The following is a 13,408-nucleotide window of genomic DNA, read 5'->3' on the forward strand; positions in this document are numbered from 1 at the left end:
AACCATTTCATTGCCTTTTAACACAGGATTCATTGAAAGGTTCCACATTTCTGTGGCATTCTAGACAGCAGGGAGACACAACGGTATAGTTCAAAACTATAAACACAAGTATCGTTCAAATTCCAACACAATCTTCAACAGTGTTAATTGTAATGTAGCGCACCTGTTTATTATTATTATTATTATTATTATTATTATTATTATTATTATTATTATTATTATTATTATTATTATTATTTACATACTTATCCCGGTATTTAAAAGTGTTACATGTGTTCAAGTTTTCGTAGGTCAACTTCTCGAACAAACTGTTTTAAAATGTCTAAAAATTAAAATAACAAACCGTGACCTAAAGCCGGGATATTGTCGTGACCAGAGCACATAATAGGTCGACTTGTTATACCAAAGAGCTTAGTATGGAATGATCTTATTATGATCTTAATCACAGATTATTTATTAGAAAATGTAAACAGACTTAATGCATTAGCTAGAAAATGTATTGTAACGTATGCGGGAAGAAAAGGGAGGCAGCAACAAGAGAACACAACCTTCAAGGGGACAGCACAGCACAGCACAGCCCCTAGCTGGTCGCAGGCAGCTCCTTAATAGGGATTCCCCCGAGACCTACTGGCTCTCACACACACAAGGGCATATTTACATACACACAAACCAATCGGTCAGACCCTCTGTACCACGCAAACATCTGACAACAAAACCAAACACAAATCACATGTGCATGTAACAATCCAGGCAGAGCGAGAGTACTGCCTAGACACAAAACGTGCTTCACTCACAGACTCATGCAGGGTGACACACAAACGGCAGGAAAGACAGGCCAGCACACACACACACACACACACACACACACATACACACTTAGCACAGATCGCTACACAGCTCCCCCCTCAATTCTCTGTGTCCCTGAAGAGACAATGCTACAGCTATCTGGTGCACGCTGCAAGGTTGGACAAGGTGAACTCCTGGACCAGAAGGGGCTTGGGTCCCATCACCCGGCTGTGCTGGGCTCTCCCGGGATGTGACCACCAAGTTGTTGAACCCTGCCCCCCCGCACCCCCCCCCCCCCCACCCGGCTGTGCTGTTGTGCCCCCCCGTGCTACGACCGTCTGTCAGGGTGAGAGGTGCAGTGCATCTCTGCCATCTCCCTGCCGTTCTGCGTGGGCGTGCCGCGCTCCCTTCGGCTCCACTGCCTGTCTGGACGAGCCCTGCCGTTCTGCGTTGGCGTGCCGCGCTCCCTTCGGCTCCACTGCCTGTCTGGATGAGCCCTGCCATTCTGCGTGGGCATGCCGCGCTCCCTTCGGCTCCACTGCCTGTCTGGACGAGCCCTGCCGTTCTGCGTTGGCGTGCCACGCTCCCTTCGGCTCCACTGCCTGTCTGGATGAGCCCTGCCATTCTGCGTGGGCGTGCCCGCTCCCTTCGGCTCCACTGCCTGTCTGGACGAGCCCTGCCGTTCTGCGTTGGCGTGCCGCGCTCCCTTCGGCTCCACTGCCTGTCTGGACGAGCCCTGCCGTTCTGCGTGGGCGTGTCGCACTCCCTCCGGCTCCACTGCCTGTCTGGACGAGCCCTGCCGTTCTGAGTTGGCGTGCCGCGCTCCCTCCGGCTCCACTGCCTGCCTGGATGAGCCCTGCTGTTCTGCGTTGGTGTGCCGTGCTCCCTCTGGCTCCGCTCCCCCACTGCCAGCTTCGACCCCTAGACACTTTTTTCAGCGCCCGCTGGAATCTGCTGCTCTCTCTGCTCACAGCTCCAGACCTCCGGACACTTTTCAGCGCCCGCTGGAATCACTGCTCTCTCTCCAGTCACAGCTCTAGACCCACGGACACGTTTCAGTGCCCGCTGGAATCACTGCTCTCTCTCCACTCACAGCTCCAGACCCAGGGACACTTTTCAGTGTCCGCCGGAGTCCACTGCTCTCTCTCCTCCTGGCTCCCACTGCCTCTGTTCATACCCAATGCTTTTGTTCCATCCCACGCCTAACACCAATGTAACATCCGCGGGAAGAAACCAAAGAGATCCAGACTGCCGCAGAAAGAGCACATTCTTAATTCATCAAGGGGTCAGGTCAGCACAGCACAGCACGGCACAGCACAGCCCGAACTGCTCGCAGGCAGCTCCTAAATAGGGATTCCCCCCGAGTCCTATTGGCTCTCACACATATGGACACATTTACATACACACAAACCAATTGCTCAGACCCTCGGTCCCGTGCAAGCAATTGACCGGCGGAACCAAACACAAATCACAGTGCAGCAAACACAGGCCCCATCTATATACAGCTGCACTGTGCCCGTGACACCCCAGGCAGCGCACGAGCACTGTCTAGACACAAAATGCGCTTCACTCACAGACTCATGCAGGGTGACACACAAATGGCAGGAAAGAAAGGACAACACACACACACACACACACACACACACACTTAACACAAATCGCTACAGTATTAACAAATTACAAATGTGTAACATTGTGAATTAATTAATAACAAAATACTAAAATAAACTAACATTCAATGAAAATTCAGAGCCTACAAAATTATACCTCATGAGGGGTAGCCTAGATACACAGCAGTGTGTTTACCTACAGTCACCATTATTTCCATTGTACAGTATACACAAAAGCTAAAATGTTGCATAACCAGTAAGACCAGCTTAGATTAAATGTTTTCAAGTTTCATACAACAAAAGTAGAGCACATTTTTTCCTACTGACTGATTTCCCAGTTGAAAAATCCAGTGATGGGAGTTGTAACAACTGTTTACTGGCTTCTTACTGGGCAGCCAGACGGTTTATAAAAAACAAAATAAATGCATTTTAATGGACCTATTTTTATTATTTGTTTGGAGTGGCTTAACCAGCTGAAAACCAGCAAACCACCAGCTCTGACCAGTGCTGATCAATGTGGGAAATTCTCTCAGGGTATGTCTTCCCATCTCCTTAGATTTAGCACTCTCATAAAAGATAACAGATTGTCTGGATGCTATAAAACATTTGACAAAAACCCTGAAATGTTCTTATGTTGTGTCGATTTACCACGATATGCTTGCAATTACTGTTGACCTTTTCTTTGTGCAACTTGCCTTCTGCGCATACTAGGCATGTGATGACAGCACCTGTATACTATAACAAGGCAAGGTTCTAATCCATACATTCCACAGGTATACCACCACCCGCCGCTAACTCAGAATTATACACATTCTAAAATGTGTTGATTAACTAAATACACCGTCAAATTCAAAAGTAAAATAATAATAATAGTAATACAACATGAATGTTACTGCCGAGAATCGTTAACCGTTCAGTGTATCTGCGCTATAATACGGTAATTCCACCCGGAAGTTCAAAAGCAGGGGGCTGACAGGTGAGCAGCGTTGTATTGAGATAGAACACTTTATAAAGTGAGCGCATCAAAACATGTTCATACATTAAGAACACACTGTCAGTAGGTAGGCAATTGCGAACTAGCACTATATAAAAAACAACATGAAGCAAACGTGCTGCTCAGTGTTCTACATATAACTGAGTTAAGAATGCGGGCCCTAGTTGTTTCTTGGTATTCCCTAAGTTACCCACGTGTTGCCGTGCAAGCGCCGGTATTGGGGGATGCTACTGCTGGAGACGGGATCATTGTCAGGGTGGTATATCATTGCTGTGCGCTGCTGTGCAAGTTAAACGTGTACTTGGTTATATTGTAATCGTTACAATGAGCGATGTTTTCTCGCTGTCAGATTGTGATGTTGTTAGTTTTGATTTAGACCACACTCTTTGTCGATATCATTTGCTGGAAACCTCCAGGGTGAGTCGTGAGAGGAATTTCCGGGTTTGTTACGTTATGTTGCAGAACAGGACGTTTAGGACTACAAGTCCTTTTTCAGCTTGATTTTTTTTTTAAATCAATAATTCACATTTTTGTGTACCTACATTACCTTTTTCTGTCTATCTATCTATCTATCTATCTATCTATCTATCTATCTATCTATCTATCTATCTATATATATATATATATATATATATATATATATATATATATATATATATATATAAACACAAGGTATTCCATTGGTTTGTATACCATGTCCGTGCCGATATCTTTTGAAAACAAGCCCTGACAGCCCCAATAAGCATTGTACTTTTTAACTATTAGACGAACTATTTACAGAATACTTAAAAACTACTGCTACAACCATAATTTATCATTAATAGCGTTTAAATTAAATTCTACCAAATAACCGTTTTTATTTACAATGAAGGGAACACATACTGTGTCGCCCAAATGCTTATTATAAAACCATGTATTATGTTTTCCCTTCATTGTAAATAAAAACGTGATTTGGTATATTTTAATTAAAACGCTACTAATAATACATTTAAAATTATATATTAGTTACAGTGGGGTTACCACTGAATTAATGCGATTTCTAAGGCTCTGAAACCGCCGGTTTATGCTCGTTCGGAGGGTCCGGGTCTATCCATCTTTCACTAGACTTTACTTTACTGATCTTTATTAAATGCAGAATATCAAGATGCACCGGTAATCAGTAATCAGTTACTGTAAAACTGTCGTCTAGTAATATCATTGACTGTTTACACACAACAAACGTGTCTTAATTCTTTTTAAGGAGTAAAATGGAAATTTATTTTCAAATTTAAGTGCAGTGAAAATCTCTTCGTCCTCCTCTTCGTCCTCCTCCTCCTCCTCCTCCTCCTCTGTTGCTGTCACACTTTCCATGCCTTCCCAAAACACGGCCATATTTTCTTTGTGTTAGGTAAGAGCATCAGTCGGGGGAGGGGAGGATATTTTCGCGCTAAATAAAATGCTATGAAGTACTTTTTTTTTTACCCGGGAAAGGGAATTGACTCTTGAGTATAGACGCGCTGGTGTGATACTGTCAACCGCGCGTCAAAAAAATAAAAGCACAGCAACGTGACGCGCTGGTGTGTGCAGGCCTTACAGTGCGCTGGTTTATACAGCTATGGCAACAAGTTTAGCGTCACCTACAATTTTAGATCAAGACATAATACTACATGAACATAATAATATTGAGCTTTTATTTAACATCATGCAATCAAAGAAACTATAAAATTATATGGCAAAAGTCTACCGGTTTTCAATTCAACTAGAGTATATTTAAGATGTCCTTACCTTTTGTTTGTTATTTGTTTCTCTATGTAAAGCACAAGGTATTTTATGGTGTACTTTAATTGAGTCAAACTTGCTTAAAAAAAAAACATAAAAATAACTGAGCCTTAAATAGCATTACAATTTTATTCTATGCCCCTTTTCATTTTTCAGTACATTTTATTTTCACTTTGACAAAGACCTACCCTAGGTGTCTACTTACTGTAGAGAAAAGCCTTGATTATTCCCTTGTTGAGGATTTGGAAAGTGCATTATGATTTATGACCCGTGGGACCACAGTCACAAACAATATACCACTGTGCTAAGATCTACAAATAAACCAAAACATCCATGTTAAAAAGCTTCAAATAAATCAGGTGACTCATTTAAGAGCTACTACATGCACGAGTCATTTTTTGCTAGTTTTGTAAGATTTGCATTTTGTATTTCGTGTTACAAATAATGGTTCAAACTTAGCATGGTGGTAATTTTTTAATATGGAATATTACCAGGTGTGGCATATACTTGGTACATGGATGTTAAGAAAACAGCAAGTGGAGTACACTGCTTCTGAGTCAAGGGAGAAGACTGTCCTATTTAATCTTTCTATATATATATATATATATATATATATATATATATATATATATATATATATATATATATATAGCAGTTAAGGTAAAACATAAGAACTACATTGTTATTTGGGTGTGATTACCACCCCTCCCCCTGCCCTTATACAGTACACATCTCTATATTTGGTTCACATGTGGCTTTGCACAGAAGTGTGTTAAAGATGCTTTCCATAAACACAGGGCTCAGATTTGCTCTGGTTATGCTGTGTGGTCACACACTTCTGTCTTTTCTTTCATGGCCTGATAACTGTGACATGTATTTTTTTCCCAGCTGCTCTATGTCAGTTGTGCCAGATACCTGGTTGAACACAAGGGCCATGACAGAGCTTCTCACACTGACCCCCGACAGATGGGATTTCTGGTAAGTTTGTGAATTTTTTTATAGTTGATTTTAATATATTTTCTTCAATATACCATTTTCAAAAGCTTGATGGTACCCGTGTATGAATTAATTGTTAAACCAATTGGCATCTTTCTTTTTACACAATCACAAAACAATTTAGCTTAACACTCACAAGGACATTAGCAAGGTTTTACTGCAGAATATGTAATTTAATTTATGCGTGAAATCAGAATGGTTGAATTGGCTTTTTCATTAATATTTCGCATTTACTTTTCTGAATTCCTCTAGTATTATTGTATTGTATAATCGTAAGCTTCTGTACTTTTAACTTGGTTACTCTGATTTTAGCTTTAAAGGCTTGGTGATGGACCTTGAGGATGGACATTTCATTAAACTAGCTGAAGATGGGACTGTGATGAGGTACTTTTGTCCATATTACATCACAAAAAAATAGTAAGGGAGGGTTTGGGTTAACAATGATTAGAAGACAGATTTTTTTCCTCACTGTGGGCAACTTGCGTCATACATTCACAAGTGGGCAAGATGCACATAGTGGAAGCACAGGCCAACGAATATTGGGCGTTTAATATTGAAATCACTGATTTTTATTTGCTAAATTAATTAGTCAGTATTGAGTACCCCAGTTGATGTTATGTAACATTGACAATCCAGATTAATCACATGTACTCTTGTAAGTCTGCTTTTAATATGCCACAACCAGGAATCATGATAAGAAACACCTGGTGGAGTAATCAGCTTGCCTGACTGGATAACAAAATAAGATATAAATATCAATGGGAACAGTCGCACAGGCTGCGACGCAAAGTGAGCGAGCAGATTTGGAAATGGATTGGTTTCTTTTATCACCCCATTCGCTTTGGAGCTGAACAGTCAGCAAGCAGGAGCACATGTCTTTCATATGGAAACAACAATGGACACGAAGGGTTTTTGTGTTGTGTTTGGCGTGACTCCTCTGGCGAAGGAAATTAGCTCACCTTGCTTGGTTCTCTTGCCATGTCTTAGAAAGCGTTACAGAACCCCCCGCTGGGTTTACTTTTTGTCTTAAAAAGCTGCGATACGGCCAACACGGCACACAGCAAAGGTAATGTAATGCCATTCTGATCTCAGTAGATCTCATTTTCATTCACTTAAATACTCTGCACATCAAGAAATGTGACTGGATCTTGATAAATCTAACTGTGATGGAGTTCAGATGTTTATTTCTAGAAAGTAATTGAAGCCTGTTACAATGTACGCAACTGAAATTTGTAATAGAGGAAACCTTTATGTATGTATAATTCCAAAGAATATTTTTGAATTCTTGCAAAATTCCCAGACATATATTACAAGAAACCACAGCCCTCCTGTATTATACAAATTATTGAATGGTAAAATGTGTTTTTAACGTAGAGTGTACGTGCAGGGTGTGGACAATTATTCAAACTTCATGAAGGAACGTTATGCAAATTAGCTGAAAGCAATTTATAAGCCCTTGAGCAGTGGTTTTCAAACTTTTTAGGCCCCATACCCCTTTCCAAAAAATCTAGTCTACCACGTACCCCCATCTGAGATAGGGTCATAAGATACCTATGAAAACAGGTGGGAAAAATGTATTTTTTAATTGCAAAACAAATGCAAAAGTGGGGACAGATGTGGCATTTTGAATAAAAACAATTTAAAATTTATAAATACAGGTTTTTAAAAAAAATAAATAAATCAGGTAGCACGTGGAACTGTGTGAATATTGAATAACACATTGATATGTGTGTTTTTATTTTTTTATTTATTTAACTCAAATGTTATTGTTGAACACTTGAGCTGGACATTAAAAATGCTATGTGTGTCTTGTGCAGCATTGAATCCAGCCAGAATAAGCACATTGTTTTAAAGTGAATATTTCCAAAAGCTAAATTTGATGAAAGTAGAAAGGTGACATTTATATCATGCAGTCAAAAATGACTTTTAGCAAAATGCTTCAATGTTAGTGTTTAGTGCAGTCATCTGTTCATCTTAATCAGCTGCCAGACAGCTTGTTGATGGGCACTCACTATATGACAAGAACACACTCAATAGGTCTGGAGTAGGGAATCTAATTCCAGACACGTATTATTTTTGTAATAATAATAATAATAATAATAATAATAATAATACCGTGCTTTTGCTTTTTTTAGCCTAATAATTAGCGGCATACATCCGCAGGCTTATGCAATCACTCGACAAAGGAGTTCTTCAACGAATTAGTCATAGTGAAAAAACACAAATTATTGCAAGTAACGATAACAGTCGTGTACGCTCCAGCTCCACGCAGTGACTTCACTGTCTAAGTAGGGCGGCACAGCTGCCTGCTCAACTCAATAATAGTACTGTTATTTAAAAAACATAAACTTAGGTAAAACACACTGAACTGATTAAACAACAAACACTGAAAATTTAAACTCCAGAAATTAAACATACCTAGTAATTACTACACATTTTTAAAAGAAGCAACATCATACAGTGTTTGTTTGTTTTCTTTTTAGAGTGCAGAACCACCGCCCTGCTGTTTAAATATGTAATTTAGCCGTGTGCGTTCAATGCTCACTCGCTGTCAGCAGCCAGTTGGGTGTTTAGTTAACCTCGTCCAACAGAAAGGAAACGTACATCAGCACGGCTGTGGTTTTATTTGAAAGCAGATTCAACACTGTTAATTCGATTGCTAAGTCGCAAAGTACTACAGTGTGGTTAAAAAAAAAAAAAAAAAAAAAAGTCCGCCATTACCTGATTTTTCTCGTGTACCCCGTGAGGAGCGCTCGCGTACCCCAGTTTGAAAACCGCTGCCCTAGAGTAATTGTTTTTCAGTTGGCTGTAAAACATATAGATGAAAAAATATGAGGTACAATATAAAATAAACTAAGAGGTTGATTTGGGATAGGCTACAGCAAACAGATTTATATAGCCCGTGGTGGATACAAATCCAGGGGAATTCCCTTGTGTTTTTTATGAGATGTAAACATCTTTTAAATACATCACTCTGATTTGCATTGTTCTTTGAGGAAGTTACACCTGGTACTTTGTCCTTGCAATGTAAAGCAAGGGCAGCAGTGTGGAGTAGTGGTTAGGGCTCTGGACTCTTGACCAGAGGGTTGTGGGTTCAATCCCCAGTGGGGGACACTGCTGTTGTACCCTTGAGCAAGGTACTTTACCTAGATTGCTCCAGTAAAAACCCAATTGTATAAATGGGTAGTTGTATGTAAAAAAAAGAAAAGTGAAATGTATAATGTGAAATAATGTATAATGTGATATCTTGTAACAATTGTAAGTCGCCCTGGATAAGGGCGTCTGCTAAGAAATAAATAATAATAATTATACCAGATAGTTTAACAGCTAACAACCCCAGTCTACCATTAAACAGCTCAGAACAATTTATTTACCCCTAATTAGATTTAACTAGAAGTACTGTAACTACAGTTATTATATAGTTCATTACACAGCACTTTATTATTATTTATTTCTTAGCAGATGCCCTTATCCAGGGCGACTTACAGTTGTTACAAGATATCACATTATTTTTACATACAATTAAATTTTTTTACACAGTTTTTTACATACAATTACCCATTTTACTGGAACAATCTATGTAAAGTACCTTGCTCAAGGGCACAGCAGCAGTGTCCCCCACCTGGGATTGAACCCACGACCTTCCGGTCAAGAGTCCAGAGCCCTAACCACTACTCCACACTGCTGCCCGTTATCTTTTGTAACAGGACATGCCTACTAGCATTAATTCCAACACAATTCGCACTATTTAATTAGGTAGGTAAATATATTCTGCTGTATTTGAAACAACCATGATACCACTTTAGGGTGTCCGAGTTAAGAACGTACAAAACCCCTAATAAATTAACTCTATAACTATAGGCCAATCTCCAACCTACCATTCTTAGATAAGGTTCTAGAGAGAGTTGTTGCAATTAAATTACAAAACTCTTACTAACTCTTAATGGTATATTCAAGAAGTTGTGAATGATCTGCTGATAAGCTCTGACTTGGGCTTTCCATAAGTTTTAATTGTTCTAGATCTAAGTGCTGCCTTTGATACTGTAGACCATTCCATCCTACTGAATCATCATGAAAGCACCGTAGGACTGTCTGGCCCTGGTTCAAATACCTTTCTCATAGGTTGAAAAAAGAAACAAGGACCAGGGGTCACAAATGGAGATTAGATAAAGGGGCATTCAGAACAGAAAATAGAAGGCACTTTTTTACACAGAGAATTGTGAGGGTCTGGAACCAACTCCCTAGTAATGTTGTTGAAGCTGACACCCTGGGATCCTTCAAGAAGCTGCTTGATGAGATTCTGGGATCAATAAGCTACTAACAACCAAACAAGCAAGATTGGCCGAATGGCCTCCTCTCGTTTGTAAACTTTCTAATGTTCTTATGTTTCAGTTTGTCTCTATTGGGGAGGTAAAATCTGCATAATCGGAAGTTGTCTGTGGTGTTCCACAGGGTTCCATTCTAGGTCTCTTGCTGTTTTCATTATATATGCTACCGTTAGGTGACATTATCCGCAGACACAGAGTGACCTTCCATTGCTATGCTGATGATACCCAGCTATATTTGTCCCTAAAACCAGGAATTTCTTCTGCCTGGGTGTTATTAGCTACTTACCTTACAGACACCAAGCATTGGATGTCACAGAATGTTCTAATGTTGAATTCAGATAAAACAGAGACTATGCTAGTGGGCTCACAGAACCAACTAACAGGAAATGTGGGATTACATGCGCTCGACCCTTGCAGTCTCTCATCAAAATTTAAACTAGAAATTAAGAGTTTGGGGGTCATCTTTGATCCTGATCTCTCATTTGAGACTCATATTAGGGAAGTTACTAAAGTATCTTTTTACCATTTGAGAAATATAGCCAAACATAGACCAATTATTTCTGTATGTGATGCCAAGAGACTAATGCATGCCTTTGTTAGAGTTGATTATTGTAATGCACTTTTTTCTGGTGTCCCAAAACGTGTGTTATCCCACTTGCAGCTTATTCAGAATACCACCGCTAGAATTCTGACTAAAAACAGGAAAAGTGAACATATTACCCCTGTTTGACCTGAAAAGTGAACATACTAACCCTGTTTTGGCCTCTTTACACTGGCTCCCTGTGCAGTATAGAATTGATTTTAAGATTTTGCTGTTAACTTACAAGGCCCTGAATGGATTAGCACCTAGTTATTTGCAGGAGTTACTGACCCTGTAACTTGCGCACACTCTGAGATCACAGGATGCGGGGCTGCTGGTTATTCCTAGGGTTAACAAAAGCAATACGGGAGCCTCGGGAGGAAGGGCTTTTTCTTGTAAAGCTCCTAAATTATGGAATGCTCTGCCTTTGTTTGTCAGGGAAGCTGGGACCGTTACAGTTTTCAAGTCAAGACTAAAAATGCAGTTTTATAAAATGGCTTTCTTATCTTCGTGGGTTTTAATGTAACTTTAAAATTGCTGCTTTTGTATTGTGCATACTGTTGTTTAAATCTGTTATTTAAATGGTCTGATTGTGGCAGTTGTATGTCTGACATCCTATACAAATGTATTGTGGTTTGTTCTTTTTTTCTGCTATGTACTGTACAGTGCTTTGCGATACTTTTATATAAAAAACACTATATTAATGCAATAAATAAATAAATAAAAATAAGAATCACATGTACAATATGTCTCTATGGTTACACAAACTGTTTTACTGCTGTTGGAAAAGCAGACATAACCTAATACTACTTCTTTCAATTTTAAGTCAAAGTTCAGCCACACAAATACAACATAATCACTGTGTCAATCAAACGCAGGAGTATTAACACAGTAAAGTTACACTCCCTGTAAAATGCATCCCGTTGTTCAGAATGAATCTGGAGAACGAAGCCGTTCATTCAAGCCTCTGTCCTCTGACCTGTCTTCAGTTACTCTTTGTTTTGCTCAGTATTATTTGACAGAGGAGCACTTTGGAATTTTTATGCAGTCTGCTTACCTAGCATTATCTTCAGCGATGTCCACACTGAGACAGGTAAACACCAGCTTCTCATCGATTTTATGGGGCTGCTTTGCTTTTGCATTACAGAGAGGCTAATTAGATTTGTGTCACATGAGAGTAGCTGTTATTTTCTTCATCCTAATACTGGACTCAGCTTTTGCCAAGATAACCTGAGATAGTAGTGATAATCCTGCCTGTGATCCTATGTGTATTAAAGTAAGTATGAGGCTATTACTTGCTGCACAGGAAATTAATTTCCTGTATAGTGTGTAATGCCATTATCAGTGGGTTTTACATGTGTATGTGAAAATCCATCCTGCAAATCTCCCAGTGTTCTGGTCAACGCAGCCTGCGTGCTCAGTCCACACGGAGTGTGTGCATCTCCATGGATGCCTTTCAGTAACCACCTGCTGTTGATTCCTACCTTATCTTAAAGATTGACAGTGGACCTTGATTTACTACTTTCCAACACTATTAAATGATAAATACTTTCAGTGTTGTGTCACAGACAGTATACAATACTTAATTCTGTAAAATGTTTTTTTTAGGGCAGCTCGCGGAACAAAGAGCTTAAACACAGAGGAAATAGTTCAACACTATGGAAAGAAATAGGAGTGGCAGCTTTTCAACAGCCTCAAAGGTTCATTTACAAGATCAGGTAAGGATTTGTGTGATTCCTCAGTTGCTGACGTATTTTGTGCCACATTTGTTGCTTGAATAAATTATATGCATATGTGGTTGTGTTGGTCCATACATTCCTGTAAAAATAAAAATATTTTATTTACTGTCACATAATATTTTTTTTACATTTTTCAATCATTCTGAGTGGCCAATTACTTAAATGCTTAAGTTTTAGTTGCCTGCCTTAAACCTGATCACTAGATGATGTTGGTTCTTATTTCTATGAACTAGTATGTAACAGGTGTCTGTGTGCAGGCAGCTGTACTGTAACTGAAGAGCAGCTTCTGAACCTAAGTAAAAGCACAGACTGATCAACGAATAAAACACAATATGTGAGCAATTGCATTAAGAGCCATTATTGTGAACACCATACAAATAATAGGGACAGTAAAAACAATAAGAACACTAGAAGTAATTAGCAATTCATTAAGCATATTTGAGGTTTTGCCCCAAGCTATAAACTTCCAATAAGAATAACCCTTTCTTTTCCTTCTTTTTGTCCACCAGCAAAATATTATTTTTATGACAACTATTTTGACCTGCCAGCAGCTCTTCTTAGTGCCAGAGTTGTGGATCAGATGCCTAAGGTAAGCTTTTACGGGGATGTATTGGGGA

The 13,408-nt window shown here is 39.6% G+C and overlaps 1 pseudogene; it reads left to right on the forward strand.

Moving 5' to 3' along the window:
- Nucleotides 1-3,615: 3,615 nt before the first annotated feature.
- The window catches only part of LOC117410606 (5'-nucleotidase domain-containing protein 1-like), a 115,957-nt pseudogene continuing 106,164 nt past the window's right edge, over nucleotides 3,616-13,408 (forward strand).

This window comes from Acipenser ruthenus, chromosome 6 (assembly GCF_902713425.1).
Source record: "Acipenser ruthenus chromosome 6, fAciRut3.2 maternal haplotype, whole genome shotgun sequence".
Lineage (NCBI taxonomy): Eukaryota > Metazoa > Chordata > Actinopteri > Acipenseriformes > Acipenseridae > Acipenser > Acipenser ruthenus.